Source organism: Tauraco erythrolophus, chromosome 2, assembly GCF_009769465.1.
Source record: "Tauraco erythrolophus isolate bTauEry1 chromosome 2, bTauEry1.pri, whole genome shotgun sequence".
In the NCBI taxonomy this organism is placed as follows: domain Eukaryota; kingdom Metazoa; phylum Chordata; class Aves; order Musophagiformes; family Musophagidae; genus Tauraco; species Tauraco erythrolophus.
The window spans coordinates 71,491,397-71,512,939 of record NC_141466.1 but is presented as its reverse complement, the minus strand read 5'-3'; the positions used below and the strand labels follow the sequence as shown (position 1 = coordinate 71,512,939).

At 45.6% G+C, this 21,543-nt stretch overlaps 1 protein-coding gene across 1 annotated transcript in view; it reads right to left on the bottom strand.

Moving 5' to 3' along the window:
• NCOA1 (nuclear receptor coactivator 1) overlaps window positions 1–20,736 on the bottom strand; it is a 140,069-nt gene extending 119,333 nt beyond the window's left edge. The window contains exon 1 of the mRNA XM_086624380.1: window positions 20,691–20,736. The gene's annotated coding sequence lies outside the window, so the exon portion shown is untranslated. The remainder of the gene's footprint in view (window positions 1–20,690) is intronic.
• Between the last annotated feature and the right edge of the window lie 807 nt (window positions 20,737–21,543).

Sequence of the window (21,543 nt, the reverse complement as noted above, 5' to 3'; positions counted from 1 at the left end):
CGCTCAGCAGGCAGGGAAATATCCAGTGAATTTGAGAAATTCATTCGCTAAACACCAAAAATCCCCCAGCATTCCCCTGGTGACAGGAAATACCCTGGATCGCGTTTTAAGCAATGAAAAAGGCTCAGCATCGCAGGTATGCCATCGGTCCGTCTGATACTGCGAGGAGAGAAATTACCTGTGCTAAGCAAGAGCAGCAAGTGGATTTCTTGCTATGGGAGTACAATGTGCAAGAGATTTATGGTTTCTTTGAGTTTTATAATTTAATTTTAATAAAGCAAGCTCGCTTTCTTTCTAAACTGAATACTTGCACTCTTCTAGTCCCAAAATCATGGTTAGTGAGGGGCTGGGTGCAGGAAACTTGTGTTTAGAATCATGGAATGGTTTGGATTGGAAGGGACGTTCAAGACCATCTAGTTCCAACCGCCCTGCCATAGGCAGGGACACCTTCCACTACACCAGGTTGCTCAAAGCCTCATCCAACCTGGCCTTCAACACTTCCCGGGATGGGACATCCCCAACTTCCAAGATATCATGGAGTAATGCTTAAAAGAAGAGTTCCCTCTGATGGACCAACAGGTCTTTCTCTAGAATCAGTCAAGTCTCTTCCAACTCGCTAAATTTACTTTCTCATCTACCTGGATGTAGCTCCAAAAACGAGTTTATTGCCACACTTTGCATTTTCTTAGACTCAGTGACCATATCAAATTATTTTGGGAGCCTTCAACTTCACAGCGCATCTATCTGGGAGATATCACTTTCGAAAAGAATATCAAAAAATAATTTTAAAAAAGCACTATCTTGCCAACGGCTGCCGAGAAATACAGGGAAGAACCCAAATGATACTTTCCTAATCAACAATCTGCATTTTAAACCCAGAATATAGTCTTCAGGTTAACGGCAGATAACCCAGCAAAATCCTCAACCCATGCCCTTCCTTCTCCAACAGTAGACGAAAACAAAGCAATAAGAAATTACTGCAGACTGATGGGGTTTCTGGTGTAAGGGACTTCATTCCTTCCCCAGAAATTCCCTGAGCGGAGAAGCCAACTCCTCCTTCCCAAGCTGTTCTATACAGAAATCTTAAACTCGAGAGCGCTGGTGACACCTCTGTGAAGATAAATCTTCCTAGCAACCCAACCTTTGCAGATTCCAGAAGGGAACTGGAAGATAAATCCTTCTCCTGAGAAACCTGGAGGTTGCCCTGTCTGTACTGAGGCTGCAGGGAGGACTCAGCTTCCCAGAACCTGGAACAAATGTTAAAACACAACCTTAAAGGGCACATCTCAAGTTGATGGAGCTGTTTTAAAGTGCTCTGCAGACTGAAAAAAGACCATGGTAGCATGAAACTTAAAGTGAGCCATCTTCTGCCTCATGCCCATTCACCGTGAAACAAGAGGAAAACTTCAAATTGAGATGGAGAGACTGGAGAGGAGATACGAGAGAGGAAATAAAAGTTGATCACAGTGGAAAGCAGCCTATCTCACATCCAAACCCATTGTCCTAGGAGAGCATGAATGAAGCAGAAATTCCACACTCTGATTCAAATAAATCTCTGCTATATTCCAATAATGAAAAAGAGTATGGACTTTCAGAGCAGAAAACATAGGAAGAGAATTTTGGCTCCTTACCCAAGATCAAGTATTGTCAGGGGTAAAGCAAATTTCTGACCCTACATTACTGCAATCTAATCTCTAGGTAACATCTGAGTCCCCGTACAATTGCACTCAGCAATATCCTGCTCTTAAATTCCAGTCTGCCAGGAACAAGGATGGCCAACATACTCTCAAGCATCATATAAATGCTCAAAGAATGAAAATGAATCACAACAGGAAGGAAAAAGTTACCAGTTTAACATAGCATTAATTACTGTTTCTTGTGACCAAGAAGGAACTTCATCAAGAAGCAGAACCGCTGTCCTTCGGCAGGAACGTCACAGAAGCTCCATCAGATATTGCCCCAGGGAGGAGAAGGCTGGGGTTACAAGCCCAATTGAGTAATTTCCCAGTACCACTTGCATCTCCTGAGCCTGAGACACAAAGATGCACAGCTTCCCAATTGCCAAAGGGTTGCAGAGGAAGCTATTAATGCTCTATACCTTCAGAAACAAATTCAAAGCATCCTTACTTGGTCACCCATATGATAAGACAAAACTCCAGCTTCAATTCTACCCTTAGAATTGTAAAATGTTTTGGGTTGGAAGGAACCTTTAAAGGCCATCTAGCTCGAACCCCCTTGCCATGAGAAGGGACGTCTTCAACCAGATCAGGTTGCTCAGAGCCCCGTCCAACCTGACCTTGAATGTTTCCAGGGACGGGGCATCTATCACCTCTCTGGGCAACCTGTGCCAGTGTTTCAACACCCTCAGTGTAAAATATCTCTTCCTTATATCCAATCTGAATCTCCCCTCTTTCAGTTTAAAGCCATTGCCCTGTGTCCTATCACTACATGCCCTTGTCAAAAGTCCCTCTCCAGCTTTCTTGTAGCCCCTTTACGTACTGGAAGGCTGCTCGAAGGTCTCCTCAGAGCCTTCTCTTCTCCAGGTTGAACAATCCCAACTCTCTCAGCCTGTCTCCATAGCAGAGGTGTTGAATAGAATAGAATAGAATAGAATAGAATAGAATAGAATAGAATAGAATAGAATAGAATAGAATAGAATAGAATAGAATAGAATAGAATAGAATTGAATTGAATTGAATTGAATTGAATTGAATTTTTTGGTTGAGAGGGACTTACAATGATCATCTAGTCCAAACACCTGACCAATTCAGGGCTGACCAAAAGTTAAAGCATGTTATTAAGGGCATTGTCCAAATGTCTCTTAAATGCTGACAGGCTTGGGGCATCCAGCCCTCTTATCATTTTGTGGCCCTAAAATGTGGCCCCTTCTACCCCTCCAAAGGAGAAAAGTCTTTACCACCATTTGCAATGTGCTTTGGAGCTCCACGGAAGTGGAATGAACATCTCAGCATGAACATTTCAGGTTATTAATCACTGTTTATATTAAGACCTGCCACTATTGACACTATTTTACTACTCTGCATGGAGACGCATGTCCACAGAGTAAATATTACATCAGCAGCGCAGCACGCGCAAGGATGGGCTCCTCCTGTTGCCAGGCTCCCAAGTGCCGTCATTCCAGCAGCACCAGCTGGAGGTCACTTGGGGTGAATGCATGATGCACTTGCCAAGTTTTAATTCAGTTTTGTGCGGCGTAAGTCGCCGAGCTGATGAGATGGGGGATCCCAAAGATGGAAACCAACGGCCTCACATGACTTCATAACAAAGATACTTCCTCAGACATGTGCTTTGCAGAAACAAAATAAAATAAAAAGGAGAGATTGCTCAATGTCACAATCGCTTCAATCTTCAAGGCAAGTTCAATATGAGAGATGCCCATTCATATCCCAGCACCGCTGGGAGATGCTGGTGCAGAGCGCCCCTGGTACCCACCTGGATGCTCCGCTGGTCGAGACTGCCTGGAATAACGCTGTCATTTCCTTCACGTGGAAGTCCTGCACCTCAACTGTGCTTACGTTACAGCAGATCGGCTTGGAAGGGCCACCATCCATTTGAAATCTAATTAAAAACCTGAATTTTAATAGCTTTGGTGATAGAGGCAAACAGCCCCCCAACTTCATAACCAGGTTTTACCAAATACTATTCTTTACATGCAAACGTAGAACTGGCTTACATTTTCTTGACTGTTTATCCCCTTCTCGATTCATCCAGCTCACGGCGTTTTCATCCGGATAGATTTGCCAAGCAACGCATTTGAGGAACATAGGATTTTAGAAGTCTTCAGGTTTTGTTTGTTTTCCTTAGAGACTTAGTCCTAGAATCAGCTCCAAACCCTGACCCAAAACCCTTTATACACTTAAACACTACTTCCTGGTTTTGAAGGAAAAGCTTACACCATTTTGCAGCTGCATCCCACTCCCTGGGGAGGGAAAGCAGCTCAGTGAGGGTGCTGGGGCAGCCTTTTAAGCAATACATTTATCCAACACATGATTTCTCTCGCTTTTTTCTTTTTTTTCTTTTTTGGCTTTACCGCAGCAAAACCGTTCTGCTGCTTCATTATATAATTTCTCCTTACGTTCTCCTTTTGGCTTTCTCCTTGGAGCAGGCTGCAGGGAGCTCAGGAGCAGGAGCTCTGCAACAAAGACATCTGCTTTAGGAAGCTTGCAAAAGTTCAGGAGCACCTGCTGGGAAATAGTCCCCAAAAATACATGAATTTGTAGAAAAAAAATAAGATTGGGCTTCATTCCGTACCACATTTCCTCCGCATCACCTCCTAGTTACATGGAAACACCACGAGCCGTTTTGTTTCACGTGCACCTGAATGACCGACGTGATAAAAACACCGCAGGCTGAAGTGCAGAGAGTCCCTTCCGCTAATTTAAAGCTAAAGTTAAGCTTAGCTAAAGCTAAAGTGACAGCGTTTTACACCCGCTTTGCCCTTTGCTGGGCAGCAGGATCAGACCCGCATCCCCTGTGAGTACCAGCACTGCAAGCATGGTGCAACCTGCCTGCCAAGCATAGAGTTGTAGAGTGGTTTTGGTTGGAAAGGACCTTCAAGATCACCTAATTCTAACTCCCTGCCATGGGCAGGGACACTTTCCACTACACCAGGTTGCTCAAAGCCTCATCCAACTTGGCCTTGAACACTTCCAGGGATGGGGCAGCCACAACTTCTCTGGGCAACCTGTGCCAGTGCCTCACCACCCTCAATGTAAAAAATTTCTTCCTTATATCTCATCGAAGTCTCCCCTCTTTCAGTTTAAAGCCATTGCCCCGTGTCCTGTCACTACACACCCTTGTCCAAAGCCCCTCTCCAGCTTTCTTGTAGCCCCTTTAGGTGCTGGAAGGCTGCTGGAAGGTCTCCCCAGAGCCTTCTCTTCTCCAGGCTGAACAACTCCAACTCTCTCAGCCTGTCTCCATAGCAGAGGTGCTCCAGCACTCAGATCATCTTTGTGGCCTCCTTTGGACCCGTCCCAACAGCTCCATGTCCTTCTGATGTTGGGGACCCCAGAGCTGAACGCGGCACTGCAGGGGGGTCTCACCAGAGCAGAGCAGAGGGGCAGAATCACTTCCCTTGACCTGCTGCCCATGCTGCTTTGGATGCAGCCCAGGACACGGATGGCTTTCTGGGCCGTCAGCACACATTGCCGGCTCATGGTGAGCTTCTCATCAACCAGCATCCCCAAGACCTTCTCCTCAGGGCTGCTCTCAATCCATTCTCTGCCCAGCCTGGACTTGTGCTTCGGACTGCCCCAACCCATGTGCAAGACCTTGCACTTGGCCTTGTTGAACTTCATGAGGTTCTCACAGGCCCACCTCTCCATCCTGTCAAGGTCTCTCTGGGTGGCATCCCTTCCCTCCAGCGTGTCCACAACACCACACAGCTTGGTGTTGTCAGCAAACTTGCTGAGGGTGCACTCAATCCCAGTGTCCATGTTGCCAACAAAGATATTAAACAGCACCATGCCCAGTACCAACCCCTGAGGAATACCACTAGTCACTGGCCTCCATGTGGACATCGAGCCATTGACCGCAACTCTTTGAGTGTGATCATCCAACCTAATCCTTAGGTTTGCAAAAAAAAACCGAAGAAGCATTCATAAAATAAACAGCAGTATAAGAGGTAAAGCATTTAAAAAAACAAAAACAAAAAGAAAACAAAAAACAAACCCACACAGAGAATTTGTACTTAAGTTCTAATAATGAAGAAATGGGCCGGGGCAGCACCGTGAACCGTACCCTTGCTTCAAGGAACTGCAGGAAAACTATGCACTGGGTGCATCTCCTGCCCTAACTACAGTGAGTGCGTTAAAAGTAAATATCAGAGTGGTGATTAAGTGTATTTAAACAGGGAAAAAGGGCAAACTCTTCCCATGGAAATGGGTGGGAATGTGCCTCGATGGAGGAAAAGGGAACGTCTCTTGTAGAGAGCAGGAGAGCAAGCGCATGGAGGCAACCGCGCCGAGGAAAGGGGAACATGAGGAGGAGGTCAGGGGAGTCCAGCTCCCTCGTGAAGGGAACATGAGGCTAAACTAATTAAAACACATAGCCCTTAGAGAGTTTCAGGAGGAAAGTACTGCAGAAATAAGTCCAAAATGATGCTACTAAATCACAGATATTAATAGTGGAAGAGATCCGCAAGTATCCGCTTGGTTAAAATGGGGGGCGAGGGATGCTCAAGCCATTTCATGAAGCATCGCAGAGAAGTAACCGTGTTAAAATCCTTTACCGATGCTACTCAGCGCTCCTTAAAACCATTTCTACAACACAAAAATAGGCAAGTGCCCAAGAAAATCCAGTGAAATGGCTGCGCTGCTCCACATAACGTTTGCGAAAAGTAGGACATCCTTTGAAAGAAGCAGGATCCCACCGAGGTGACAAAGGACTGCGAGCTATAAGTCACCCGGTGTCACTTTTGTTGAATTCTGCCCCCAAAATTTTTCACTGCTCCAGAGAAAACAACTCTTTGCTTTGTCCCACGAATTCAGAATCATCGCTAATGAATTCAACAGTTTCCAAAAGAGCAAGAAATGCAAGAAAACGACACAATCTTTTAAGGAAAACAACTGGGAAATAAAAGGAGGGCCGGGGGAAACCTACCTGGCTATAAATTCCTGGACTTTAGTAGAAGATAAAACATCTTCGAGCACAAACTGGAAAAATTGAAGGCCAGTTTACGTAACAAAACTTGCGGACATAACAAACACATCCTCCGCGCAACTGTAAAGCCGGCACTGCAAAAACATTTCTGCAGCAACGTATTGAAGCTGCCAGCAACATTTTGTTTAAAAAAGGGAAGATGAAATTAAAGGTAAAAATAAAAAAAAACTGGTATTTATTAAACTATTAAGAAAGACGGGAAAAATTGCCAGTTCACAACGATCTGTAAATGTGCACAGGGCTAAACTTCAGGACCACAAACCAGATGTGTGTGCAATTCCTGCAGCTGCGCAAACAATACTGGCAAGTTTACACTGGTGCAAGTATACGGCTTATTTTATACCCATGCGATCACCCTGTGATAGAAGTAACAGTTTTATTTTCCCCTCTGTAATTAAAGTCTGTGAAAACAAAGCGATGAAAAGGCTGGGCTGCAGCACAGCACTCGCTGGCTGCTGCAGCGCAGGGAATGCTGGAGCTGGAGATGCTGCCTTTGGATGATGGCAGCTGTGTGACACCTCGGTAATCACAGCTGAATCACAGCAATTGGATTAATATTCAAAATGTTTGGCCTTGGGGGGTCTTTTCATAAGAAATAGAGGCTCTTCCTCCCTTTGCTGTATAGGATGGTGTAGAAGGCACCAGGAAAGGAGAGCAGCCCTGAGGAGAAGGGCTTGGGGGTGCTGGGTGATGAGAAGCTCAACAGGAGCTGGCAATGTGTGCTGGCAGCCCAGAAAGCCAACCATGTCCTGGGCTGCATACAAAGCAGTGTGGGCAGCAGGTTGAGGGAGGGGATTCTGCCCCTCTGCTCTGCTTTCATGAGACCCCCCCCTGCAGTGCTGCGTTCACTCTGGGGTCCCCAACATCAGAAGGACATGGAGCTGTTGGGGCGGGTCCAGAGGAGGCCATGAAGATGATGCAAGGACTGGAGCACCCCTGCTATGAAGACAGGCTGAGAGAGTTGGGGTCGTTCAGCCTGAAGAAGAGAAGGCTCTGGAGAGACCTTCCAGCAGCCTTCCAGCACCTAAAGAGGCTACAAGAAAGCTGGAGAGGGGCTTTGGACAAGGGTGTGTAGTGACAGGACACGAGGCAATGGCTTCGAACTGAAAGAGGGTGGATTTCGATGAGATATAAGGAAGAAATTTTTTACATTGAGGGTGGTGAGGCAGTGGACCAGGTTGCTCAGAGAAGTTGTGGCTGCCCCATCCCTGGAAGTGTTCAAGGCCAGGTTGGATGAGGCTTTGAGCAACCTGGTGTAGTGGAAGGTGTCCCGGCACATGGCAGGGGGGTTGGAACTGGATGATCTTGAAGGTCCCTTCCAACCCAAAACATTCTGTGAGTCTATGGTTCTATGACACAACAGCTGCCCCAGCAAAGGGCGATGCCACTCTGGGTGGTCAAGCTGGAAGGTGATGCTTATCCTTTGACAGAGAGCACAGTAATATAGGCATGCACCTGCAAAAAGATCTCTTATGAGAGTCTAATGTGTTTTATGAAGTCATATATCTGTAACAAACAGAAGGAAGGAAATACCAAACTATTTTTGAGAAACACTGCACCACCAAAATGGAATATCAAAGAATGAACTGAAAATTTAACGGACAAGTATCCCGCTCTTATCCTGGAGTCAAGGCAATCAGTCCTTTCCTTCACTAAGTTACTCTTAGAAACAACAAAGAATTAGGCTGTTAGGTATACTTTAATTTTCATTCTTCTCTTTAAAGCCACAGCTTCCAGATAAGAACATGCCAGGGGTGGACACCCCACCATACTGGAAAAGAAAGTTCATTGAAATCACCTGCAATACTCGTGAGCAAGACAAATGGCTTTCACCTGGTCTCCTGTCGAGGAGGATGCCATTCTTACACATTAGACTAGACATTTAGTTAGCTGTCATGAAATATTTATTAGTCTGCTGATAAGTTAATTAAAAATTTTGATAAGATTTCAGTACTTACTGAAATTATTTACCCCATGTATCATCACGGTGTTGACAATAAGATGGGTAAGTGGTATACGGAGCGATTTTATTTTTTTAATGACTTATCTACTTGTCTGCAAATGCTCTAATCATTGCTAACAGCTGTAAAATTTATCTGTCCTTCATATTTAATATGCGTTGCTAGATTGCTTCTACCCTGTCATTCATCCATTATTACTCCATCATTTTCAAAGACCACTGCAGCATCCCAAACCCAGACCCAGCACACAGTAGATGACTGATGAAATACTTCACTATCAACGCTCGCATTAATAATGGCAGAGTGGAAAAGGTCTCGAGTTTAACTGCAGACCCTCTCAGGAAACAACAAGCAAACGACATCTAATTGTAATGAAGTATTTTCATCTGCTAGAGAAATAAGGACTACCATTGTTGTGCAGCAATGCCATTTTTCATGGTACATCCATAAATAATATGCTTACACGGTGTGGAAAAGCTTCCTCCCTGCTTTTACATCAGTCAGGAGACCGCTGTGCAGCTGTATTTTCCATCTAAAGATAGATGGAGTCCAGAGAAACATAGAGCAAAGGGAGCTCGTTTGTGACATTATACTATTATATTTAAGAAAAGAAAAAAAAAATCACCCCAAATGCTGCAGCTGTATCTGTGTATCATCACTCTGACATGTGCTTGTGTCTCTAATTACTTACTTTCATGAATTAAAGACATAAGAGAGGGGGATTAAAGATGAGGCAGCAGAACGCGAGGAGACAACAAATGCAAGAAATTTGGAGGAGTCTCCCATTCAAGTGAGATGAGAGTCAGCAGCATTCGGCAGCTCCGCTCCCCTCTCCTCTGCAGGGATCAAAGCAGAGGGAAATATGAACGCTCCGAAGTTACAAAGCCCTGCGAAAACCCTAATGAGCATTTATACCGCAGATGCATGAGCAGAGCTTCGCTCGGCGCCATGCGAGGCAGAAGCTGCGACATGACTAACTTGAAACGTCCTCAAATTTTTAAATGGCTTAAAATCAGCAGCCAGCAAGAAACGCGCAGTAAAACGGTATGCTCGCTTATGGTGCAGTAAAGAAAAAAAGGTTTCTACTAGAAATTAATGTCATTAAACTCAACTGTTGACCTCTTACATGACCACTAGTAATATCTCGCCCCGCTCCCTATGGGGTTTCTCCATGCCTTGACAACAGTTGTTTGTGGATCTAGAGTGTATTTCCTATAAATTTTAGTAAATTCCTATTTTCGCTGTTCATAGGTTGCCAAGAGCTGCATGTCTGCTCTCCAAACACTATGTATTTAAATGTGAAACATTTCAGAGTATCACAGGGAAATGGAGGTTGGAAGGAGTCTCTGGTCCAACCTGCTGCTCAAGGCAGGGTCAGCTCCGGGGTCTGTCCTCGTGGGGAAGCTGTTTTTCCTTGTATCCACCTGAATCGCCCTTCTTCCAGCTCAACTGGGAGTATATAATTTCCATAGAATCATAGAATGGTTTGGGCTGGAAGACACCCTAAAGATCATCTAGTTCCAACCTCCCTGCCATGTAGTGGCAGGGACATCTGCCACTACACCAGGTTGCTCAAAGACTCATCCAACCTGGCCTTGAACACTTCCAGGGATGGGGCAGCCACAACTTCTCTGGCCAACCTGTGCCAGTGCTTCACGACCCTCAGAGGGAAGAAGTTCCTCCTTAGATCTCATCGAAATCTCCCCTCTTTCAGTTTAAAGCCATTGCCCTTGTCCTGTCACTACACGCCCTTGTCCAAAGTCCTTCTCCAGCTTTCTTGTAGCCCCTTTAGGTACTGGAAGGCTGCTGGAAGGTCTCCCCGGAGCCTTCTCTTCTCCACACTTCTTGTGGTTTTAGGCTGATCCAGCAACTAAAACTCACACAATCTCTCCTTCTCCAGTAAAGTGGAGAGGAGAAAAATATAATAAAGGGACTGAGAGATGAGACAAGAACAGAGGGAGCATCCACCAACCATGGTCCTGGGCAAAACAGACTTAGCTTTCTTAAAAGCAAAACAATTTATTGATGGTTACTTAAAAGGACGAAGGGAAACAAAACCGGTTACGTGAGAGGATAAAAAGAAACAAAGCCAGATCTTAAAAACTGACACCTTCCTCCCCCTCACCCCCCCCAGTGGCGCAGGGGGCAGGGACTGAGGGAGCGCAGGTCAGTTCATTCCGTGCTGTTACTGCTGCTTCTCTCTTAAAGGAGGAAGAGTCCTTACACTCTTTTCCCCTGCTCCAGTGGATCCCCTACTCACGAGGAAAAATCCACAAACTTCTCCAGTGTGAGTCCAGCCCACAGGAAGCAATCTTTCCCCATCGGATTTGCCCCAGTGTGGGCTTTACCACAGTCTCAGATACTTAGGGAGTTGTAGCCACTCGCTCTGGCGTGGGTTGTCACGCAGACTCCAGATGCCCCTCTGCCTTGTTGTGCGTCCCAACACAACCATCCTCAGACTCAGGCATCTCCTCTCCACAGGCTGCGAGTGGGTCTCTACTCCACCGAGGCCGTCCTGGTTGCAGGGGGGCCATCTGCCATCTCACCACCAGCTGCAGGGGAAACTCAGCTCCGGCACCTCCTCCCGCTCTATCCTCACTGACCTGGTGTCGATGCAGCTGTTTCTCTCAGATCTCAGTCCTCTCTGGGTGAACTCAGCCCAGTGGGCACCCCGGGAGTGGGGTGCCCCCGAGTCCCCCAGCTGGCTCCGCCGCCGCCATTCTCCGTGGGCGGCGCCGGCCCGATGCAGGCAGCCATCCGGCCGGGAGCCAGGGAGCAGGGGCAGTGCCCTCCTCCCTTCTATCCTCGCTCCTGGGCAAAGCACCTTTTCCGGTTCCTTTGTCCCGATTTAAATAGGGCAATTCGCAGAGGCGCTGGTTGGCTCAACCCCAAGGGGGGTGGGAGTCTGATCTGGTGGCCAGAACCAAGTCTAACCCGGTTCCAAAACCGGGGAGGTCACAGGGAGCAAAGCCCCTCTCCTGCCACCAGAACCCCCACCCCCTCCACATCAAACCATGACAACGCTGAACAGCCCCAACTCTCTCAGCCTGTCTCCATAGCAGAGGTGCTCATGTGATAAACTGTCAGTAAGACCACTAGGTTTTGTTTCAACGTTTGTCAGGACCTGGGACGACCTTTCCTTGCACAAGAACATCCATTTCCTTTGTGGTTCTTTCATTTAGGCAATCGTGGGGTTTGAATCGCCCATTCAGATTTTTACTGCGTTTCTTTAGGAATGTTTGTTGAAGGTTTTTTCATTAAACCTTCCACTTCAAGTATGTAGTTTTACTTATTTTCCATCTCTGGACTATCTGCTATTACGGTTGCCATAAATTTAAGGCTTCTCAAATCAGAATTTTATTCCAATATCTTCATAAAAGATTTTCCCTTCATTTGCTACACATTCAGAGATACACAGAAACTGCTCAGCTGTATAAATCCGATGCTAAAAGACATACCATCCGGCCGATATTCCCTTACTTTGTTATTAAAATTTTCTAATTAGTTTGCCTTTCCCTCTTCACACTTGGGCTTAAGACAGTAGAGAATTTCCCTACAGATAAAATTGGTCCCTTCTTAACAAACCATTCACGCTTCTAAAAGGAATCTGCTTTCTCCCAGGTGACGTTTTGATACGAACTGTAACAAGCAACAGGGTAATTGTCCTTTGATTTTGAATTTCATTTTAACTTCGCCAAATATATTTTAATATACATTCTGCAGTTCATCTGTAGCTGGGGTTTGTGACAGCTCCGTTAAACAAATGTATGCCTTTCATTGTACAAAGAAACTCCAGGATAACAAGGTAGAGGAAGCAGGGGTGGGGAGGAAAAGTACATTAAAGCAAAGGTTTTATTAACCTCACGAGACTTCTCGGAAATCTGCAAGAGGAGTCTAAGGTCTTTCCAAAAACAAAAGCAAAAAGCATCTCTGAGGAGTTTGCTATATGTTCCTACATATTTTTTGCTATATATTCCTACCGCCGCATCTCCCTTCGCAACAGAGCTGATGCTCTAACTTGCAACTCTGACAGGTAAGTAAATTCAGGGAGGGGAGTAAGTGGTGCAAATATACAGGGGAGGAAAAAAAATTACTTTCTGGAAGAAATATTACTCACTTTTCCATCTCAGACAGACAGGAGTTCCCCTCTGTAGCAGCTACCCTAATGCCATGGAGCCAGGCAGAGCCTCTCCAGACGATGCAGACAATTTCTCTGCAGATGCTAAATTTCACCCTGAGTTGCTAATTCTTCCCAGCAACTTTGGAAGTTTGAAGCATCGTTTGAGGTGCTTTGAGATGCTGGCATGTCAGGGAAGATGAGGACAAGGAGGAATGCTGATCAAGGATGAGCAAAAATTAATATTTACATTCCAAATCATCAAGATTTCATGGGTGTTGGGCTCCTAAAACTTGCTCATAATGAACATAATTGACCAGTATTTCTGGTTCTTGGAAAGTACTATTGTAGATGACGCCACTGTCTCCAGCTCACAAGACTGACTCAACAGTAAATAATAATTTCAACCAGTATTTAGGCAAAACTGCCAAGACATACTTGGCATTTCAGTCCTTTCCTGGTGGCAACAAGCGTGTGCATGTGCGTTTGAACGCGTACACCTTCATCTTCAAACCACAGGAACTAGGGCTCCATAGTTTTCTTTCTGAGAAGCAAACAGAGCCACATACTTAGCAAAACCTCCCCGGCACTGGTGAAAGGTATTCACCAACAACTCAGCACAGAAAGTATAAAAAAAAAACAAACCAAAAAAAACAATCAGAAAAATTCTTCTTACTTTTTGTCAGCCAAGCAGTGGCTTCAGGGTTTCGTGTTTATCTCTTGAAAGTTTACCAGAAACAGATCTTACCACTCCTGAGTTATTGACAACTGGTTACACAACTCTCACCAGCTCTAAAAAATGTTTTTAGTGATAACTGGAAGATAAAAAGAAAAAAAAAAAGACTTCTCTAACTAAAAGCACAAATAGTCCTTACTAAGGGTTTAACCCATCTAAAATGTTTCTTTTTCAAAGACAAGATCAAAAGTAGGGAAACAAACAAAAAGGCAGTTCTAAGCAGGTTTATTTGTTATTTTTAGAAGATAAAAGGACCTCCTTTTCAGATATCATGCTGTGCCATGTTTTCCCTAGAAGCTGCTGTGAAGAGCAGGTCTGCCCAAGGCAGCAAGGGGGAGTGAGGACCGCGAGCATCCAGGAGCAGAACTTGCCTCTTGTAGGGTTGAACTCATTCATGGTCCCCAGCTCTACTCCCAGCAGGCTTCACCCATCTAAGAGGCTTCAGACAGAAGATAAACCTCATGGGAGGAGGAAGAAACCCCTCCAGAACAGATAGCTATCACCCCAGAAACACAACCAGGGTGGTGATGCCCATGAAAATGTGTCACTGCCCAGTAAGACAAATGCTTACCCATGTTTTTATTAATTTTATTATAATTTTTTTCTTTCAATGCTTCCATGCTGAGTAAACAGAACTGTGGTTCATACAAAGGGCTCAATGTCCAAACAGAGATCAGTCACAAGTGGTGTCCCTCAGGGGTCCATTTTGGAACTGGTGCTGTACAATACCTTCACCAGCGACCTAGATGGTGGGATTGAGTGCACCCTCAGCAAGTTTGCAGAGGAGACCACACAGAGTGGTGCAGTTGATCCGCTAGATGGAATAGATGCCTTCTGGAGGGGCCTTGATGAGCTCAAGAAGTGGCCATATCTGAACCCCACGAAGTTCAACAAGGTCAAGTGCAAAGTCCTGCACACAGGTTGGGGCACTCCCCACTATAAGTACAGGTAGCGGATGGATGGATGGATGGATGGATGGATGGATGGATGGATGGATGGATGGATGGATGGGTGGAGGGCAGCTCTGGGGAGAAGGACTTGGCAATACTGGTGGATGAAAAGCTAGACATGAACAGGCAATGTGTGCTGGCAGACCAGAACGCCAACCGTGTCATGAGCTGCACCCAAAGCAGCGTGGGCAGCAGGTCGAGGGAGGAGATTCTGCCCCTCTGCTCCGCTCTCATGAGACCCCCCCTGCAATGCTGCGTTCAGCTCTGGGGCTCCCAACATAAGGAAGACATGGACCTCCACCTCCACTGGTGGAGTGGGTCCAGAGGAGGACACGAAGATGATCCGAGGGCTGGAACACCTCTGCTATGGAGATGGGCTGAGAGAGTTGAGGCTGTTCAGCCTGGACAAGAGAAGGCTCCGGGGAAACCTTATTGCAGCCTTTTCATATATAAAGGTGGCTTATAAGAAAGACAGAGAAAAGAGTTTTTACCAGGGCCTGTAGTTATAGGACAGGGACAACAGTTTAAAACTGAAGAGGGTAGGTTTAGACTGAACATAACGAAGTTTTTTACTGTAAGGTTGGTGTGACACTGAAACAAGTCACCTAGAGAAGTTCTGAATGCCCCACACATCACTGGAAGTGTTCAAGGTCAGGTTGGCCAGGGCTTTGAGCAACCTTTGAGAAGGTGTCTCTTCCCATGGCAGGGAGGTAGGACTAGATGATCTTTAAAGGTCCCTTCTGACCTAAACCATTCCGTGATTCTATGACTATAATCCTGCCAATCTCTGAATCATCTTCTATGAAAAAAAAGGCAGAATTTCTCATACTTGTACTTCTCTGGCTTATGGAGGCAGCAATCACCGCCGTGTTTTGCAGGGAGAATCAGCAATCGCTGGTGTCTCACCTCCAGAGAGCTGACAGGCAACAGGAAGCCCAACACTGAAGAAGTGTCCTTGAGTAGGTCAGAGCAGTAGCTAACACAAACTGACAAAGAGGTACCGAAATAGCTAAAACAATGGAAGAAAGTAAATAGGCCCCGATTTATAGCCCCACAGGAAGGGCTTGTACAGCAAATACTACATTAGGAAAAGAACATCAAATCGTTAAGTCCCAAAAACTGATGGAGTCACTTGAGTGTGGTTTTCAATTAAACAATACATCATCTTTGTGGCCCAGGAAGTAGAAATTCCTTGAGGGCAGCATAGAACCCAGCAGACTAAAAAGCCATTAACATATCCAGCATCATTTACCCTCTCGTTGGATGCTGATTACAATCCTGCTCAGCCAAGACACAAAACACGTTTCCACCTCGTCTCCTCAGCACAGCGAGAGCTACATACATGGTGGGACTGGAGACAACAATGAATTAAGCTTCCATTGTTCAATGAACCACCACAGACCCAGAGGAAGGGGTTACAACCTGCATTAACGCTGTAGCTGTACACTCAAGGCAATGATAAATAGATCACTGCAGAAACGGCTGCGGTAGATTAAGGTGTTCCCACTCCTGGGTTGTCTGTGAAGAGGATCTCACACTCACAGCTGAAGAGTTCATGTGAGCATTTCTCACTGGCTTCAGCACAAGAAGCTCGAGTTGAAAAGCCACTGGAGAGGACTTGGCAGCGCTGCAGATGAGAAGTGCTCACATGAACTCCGCTGTTGGATGAACTCACGGAAGCCACCAGCTTTACCATGTAGGTAGTGACCGACGGTGGAGAGACAATGACATCTCAGGCCTTGGCAGGATTCCTGCAGCTGGTGTCTGGTTATGGTCAAAGAATTAGGCTGCTTTTGCATAGAAATGTGGAAGCCTAAGAAAAAGGTGTATTTGCTTAAAACTTCTAGGAGTAGTAAGGCAGATGGATGAAGTGTTTTGTTCCAAAAGATAAGCAAAACGGTAATCTGGCTATTAAAACAAAATAGCCAAAATAGATCCAATCAAAGCTCCTAGGCAAGCAACGTTTAATGTAAGATGATCAAATCCTCGCTTAGACATTTTAATTTTCTGAAGGAGCTCAGCACCAAAAGTTTCTACTTAACAAAAGAGGTGTGTGTCTCAACTACTTTCTGAATAAACAAAGCACTTGATCTGACAGCCCAACTATAGGATTTACATGTGAAAACAAGAGCATCTCACTGGATTTTTAGAAAACAGGAACAGAAAGAGTTCTCAGATGTGAAACTGCAACCAGCTCCCCTACCAAAACAGATCTTCTTTAATTCTGCCGAAGAGCCAAAGTCACCAGCAGACATCTGAAATCCCATCAACTGTTTTTTTCTCAAGGTTTTGTCTTTAGCATCACACAGGTGCCTCTAACAAACATCGAACAGAAAGGTATTTCAACATCACGCAAACAAGGACTGCAGCAGGATCAATGACCAAATAAAAACAAAACAGGGAGAGACTCAGTTAAGGCTTGAACACCTTCAACAGGGTGAATATTTTCAATATAAACTTTTTTGCTAGTGAGAGCTTCCTGTAACATCTTCACAAGGCATTGGAGAAGAAACATGTTGGGGGTCTCCATGTGATCATTCTAACTTTCCTTCTTAAAAAAAACCCAAAACAAACAAAAATCATAAAAGAAACTCAAAACACATCTTCAACATTTGTATTTGTATTTGCTCCAGAAGGACATGAAGCTGTTGGAGTGGGTCCAGAGGAGGACCGTGAAGATGATCCGAGGGGTGGAGCACCTCTGCTATGAAGACAGACTGAGAGAGTTGGGATTGTTCAGCCTGGAGAAGAGAGGGCTCCAGGGAGACCTTCCAGTACCTAAAAGGGCTACAAGAAAGCTGGAGAGGGGCTTTGGACAAGGGTGTGTAGTGATAGGACAAGGGGCAATGGCTTTGAACTGAAAGAGGGGAGATTTAGATGAGATCTAAGGAAGAAATTCTTCCCTCTGAGGGTGGTGAGGCACTGGACCAGGCTGCCCAGAGGAGTTGTGGCTGCCCCATCCCTGGAAGTGTTCAAGGCCAGGCTGAATGAGGCTTTGAGCAACCTGGTGTAGTGGAAGGTGTCCCTGCCCGTGGCACGGGGGTTGGAACTAGATGATCTTTGAGGTTCCTTCCAACCCAAAGCGTTCTATGATTCTTTGATTCTATTTGCCAACCCAAAGAGAGAAATACATCTCCTGCTATTGTGGCTGCAGGATGGCCAGCAGAACTACAAGCCCAGCTCTAAGATGCAATATCGCTGGTGGGTGTCCTCTGCGAAGCAGCAGAAGCTTCAAACCTCTCTCTGCACGTGGTCCAAAGTGGTTGTCCTATCTGTTCCCTACCAGGCAACCTAGAGAGCCTTTTCCACTGGGCATGGTGGAGGCTCCTGGTTTGTTTGTGCTCTTTGCTTTTTAAAAGCAAGGCTCCAGGAGTGTATAACGGCTTTAATTTGTACGTGGAAAGGCAAGTCTGGCACTTCTTCTGCCTGAGTCCCCAAAAGTGCCGCGTGCATCTTCGTCTTGATCGGCAGGACTCCATTTCAAAGACATGGCTGAAACAACGTCCCTCTCTAAAACTAACAAAAGAGGTAGAAGAACAGATGATTTAGAAGTATGATGACTGCCAAGCCCATCGCCTGTGTCCTTCCTACCCCACCAGCAGCCCCGGGAAAAGGGAACGGCAAGGCAGAGGTTACAACTTCAAGGAAACTCACCTACGGTAAACACCTCTCACGAGATACCATTTATAAAGCGTTGCAACACTTGAAAACACTGTTAACAGCAGGAAATCTATTTAAAGTGGAAGGAATATGATCATTAAGGAATAAAGAGGGAGTCTGGGCTCAGGAAAGACCTAGGGCTAGGGTGGGGGAGGGAGCGTCGCGGCAATTGCATTTACATTTTTTAATCTCAAAGCCCCATCGAAGGATAAAGGGGATGGGAACTCAATCACAGCAACCGGATTTCATGTCAAGCCAAAAAACAGTCTGTTTGCTAGAGGAAAGAATGAAATTTAATAAGGGGGGGGGGGGGGGGGGGGGAAGGAATAAAACAAGGAAGAGCTGGAAGGTGGCAGGTGGGATGAAGGCAGAGCTCCCCCCGGCTCCCGCCACACAACTGTAGCCTGTCAGCCCCCTAAATTAGGGGAAATCCAAAGCAGTCGAGGAGGCACCTCACCCTTAAAATTAATCTAGAACTCACTCTTCCTCCCCGTGATGATATCCAATTTCGTAATTAAGGATTTAACCCTTTACTTGCCTGGGCTGCCTCCGTCGAGCTGCCTGATGTTAAGAGATGTCTCGGGTAAAGCCTGGCCACTGCCAGGAGTGTGATTTGTACTGAGTGCTTTGGAGAAGAGGGTGGAAAAAGGAGAAAATAAAGAAGAAAAGCTGTGTATAGCCTAGTCTGCAGTGCACTCCGGCCCAAGACCCTCGGTTTGCAAGCCCCTAGTCTGGGCAGGTATTTATCAATGCCTGGAAAGCAAGAGGTCGACAGCGGGGAGAACCCACCACCACCCTGCGAAGTCACCTCTTCAAAAGCTGAATCTGGTCAGATACCCAAGAGAAAAATAAAGACATTTTAAGAGCTGCAGGAGCCAAGATTTTTTGTTTGTATGTGATATGATTTATCCACTTCCAATCAAAAAGTAGCTGTTTTGTCCAGAGGGAAAGGTGATCTTTTTATGGTGAAAAAACCTGAATCCAACTGTGCATTTATCAGCCAAAGCGCGGTTTAATAATTAACCCTGAGCAGCACTTCCAGTGCTGGATTGGGGCTTTGACGGTTTCTTACCACTCACAGGCAGGTCCCCCAGCTCCCCTCCACCTGCGTGACTCCGAGCTCACAGCCAGGACAGCACACAGCAATGGAGAAGTGATATTATTTCCAAATTTTACAATCATGCTTCATTACCACCATCATTTGTGCTACAAAGGGAAGACATTGAGGCAGAGAGCAAAGAGCCTTGGCCTGAAAACTCAGGGCAAACACTAGACAGAGCAGGGCAAGGGGGGATGTCTTCCCATCCATCGCCCACCCCTGAGTCCATCTCAGGCACCCGATTATCTACCCTCCAGCCACCAAACCCATCAGAAGAAAACATCTAGAATGGAGGCACTGACATCTTGAAGCCACCGCAGCTCCTGCTGCAGCAATCATCCCACCAGTTTAGGGAAGCAGCCAACTCAAGACCAGAAACCAGGTGGTCAAAGCAGCATATGGAGGACACACACCACTGGTATCTTACTGGGACCAGTATTTACATCGCACTGAAGAGGAGCGTAGGAGCAAGCCACACTCAATCCAGAAGGAAATATCCCATTTTTCATTGCACTCCAGCCAAAACCAGCTCAGACGCAAAAGTTTCTTGCAACACCAGCCATATCAGACAGGGAATTATGATACAAGCAATATAAAATTTCATCAGACAAATGCAGCTGTAGTGATATATGTAATTTTCGTCTTGCAGCACATCAGCTAGAAGCTGGTTTTCCAGGGGAATCAGCAGGGGTGCAGGTCCTCCCCTCTCCTGCGTACTCATGCTCCATAGAAGTGAGTGCTCCCAATCTTGAGGGAGAGGGGCTGCAAACCCCACAGCCATACAGTAGCTCCAGTCGACCCATCATCTAACTGCTACTTGTTTTACCATTTTGTTCGTTTCTAAATATATTCTACTGTCTTTCCGAGTCACCACTCCATTATGACAATTTTCCTTTAAGATACTGCCGGCTGCGGGCAAACCACAGAAGTGTTGGAAGTTGTTACATGCATCAGCTAGTAAGAGCTACAAGGATGCTGAGTAGATGCTTCTTGCTCTGCAAGCTGTAGTAGCCCTTGCCATAAAACATTTTGATTTCCCAAGTTTGTGACTTTTAAAATTCTCTACTTATGGACTCAATTCACCTGACCAACAGCACGAGGCAGCCTACAGCATACCACCAACTCACTGGAACCACCTATTATTCTTTAGCACAAATCCTTCGCATACCATTCTGCCACCACAGCAATCAGCTATTCCATTTTGCAAAACATATTGAGAAAGCGCAGTCGATTCAGGCAATAATTTCATCTTTATGAGCTTTTAAAACAACACTAGTAGCTACGAACGCAATGCAGACTGACTGCATGTCTTGTGTAGGGAAAACAACTCAAAGGATGCCAAGGACAGAGAAAACCAGTGACTTTTGCTTTCAGCAGTTTCAAGAATTAATTCCGCATGAAGAGGTGCTCCAACCAAAACCACCTCCATGACAGGTTCAAATGTTTTCTGCCAGAGGAAAGAGGAAAAAGAGATCTGCAACCTTACCTCTATCTTCCCGAGGTGAAAGATGGTTCATGGGAAAAACTGGACTCTTCAGTTAATGAAACAGCAGAAAAACAATCTTAGAGCCTCAGCAAACGCAGGCGCCAACCTTCCATGGGCAGTCTTCACATGAACTCTTCTGATAGGGGACCAGCATCAATTACCGAGTCCTGCAGAGAAAAAGACAGTTTGTTTGCATTATCTGTCATCTATCTTTCTGAATTATTATTCACGAGATTCAATTTTCAGCCTTTTAAGTAGAAAAATAGCAAAGGTGAGGTCAACTATTAATTCCCAGCAGCATCATTAATAGCTTGCCGACCTTCTAAATACTATCAATTGCAAGGTAGCTTTTTCATTTCATTGGAAAAGAATTCATCGAGGTTCCTCACGCTTTAAGCTACTTGGGGAAATAAAGTAAATGAAAGCTTAATAATCCCACCGATATGGGGTTTTTTTAAGTTCTCCCCTCCCTCTTTGCCAACGCCACTCCTAAGAAACAAAGATTACCCTCCAGAAAAACACAGTGCAGATCTAGTAGCAAATCTGCCGTAGCGAGACAGCATCTACGCAACATGGGAGATAAAAACTAGCACCAGAAAATTAACAGTTGGTGTTTACAGCCGAGAGGCTGCAGACCACCGCCGAACTCATAAAACTCGAAGGTAATGAGATCCTTCCCTGCCTCACAAAGGCACAGAGAGTAAATTGCTGTTGTTACTAAGCATTACATTAGAACTGGATCAAGGGGATTTCTCCAGTTCCTCCTCTTCTGCAGACTTTTTGTGTCACCTTCAATAAGCCAGGTAGCTTCTGAACCTGAGATGAGCATAACTATTGCCTTCCCAAAGCACGT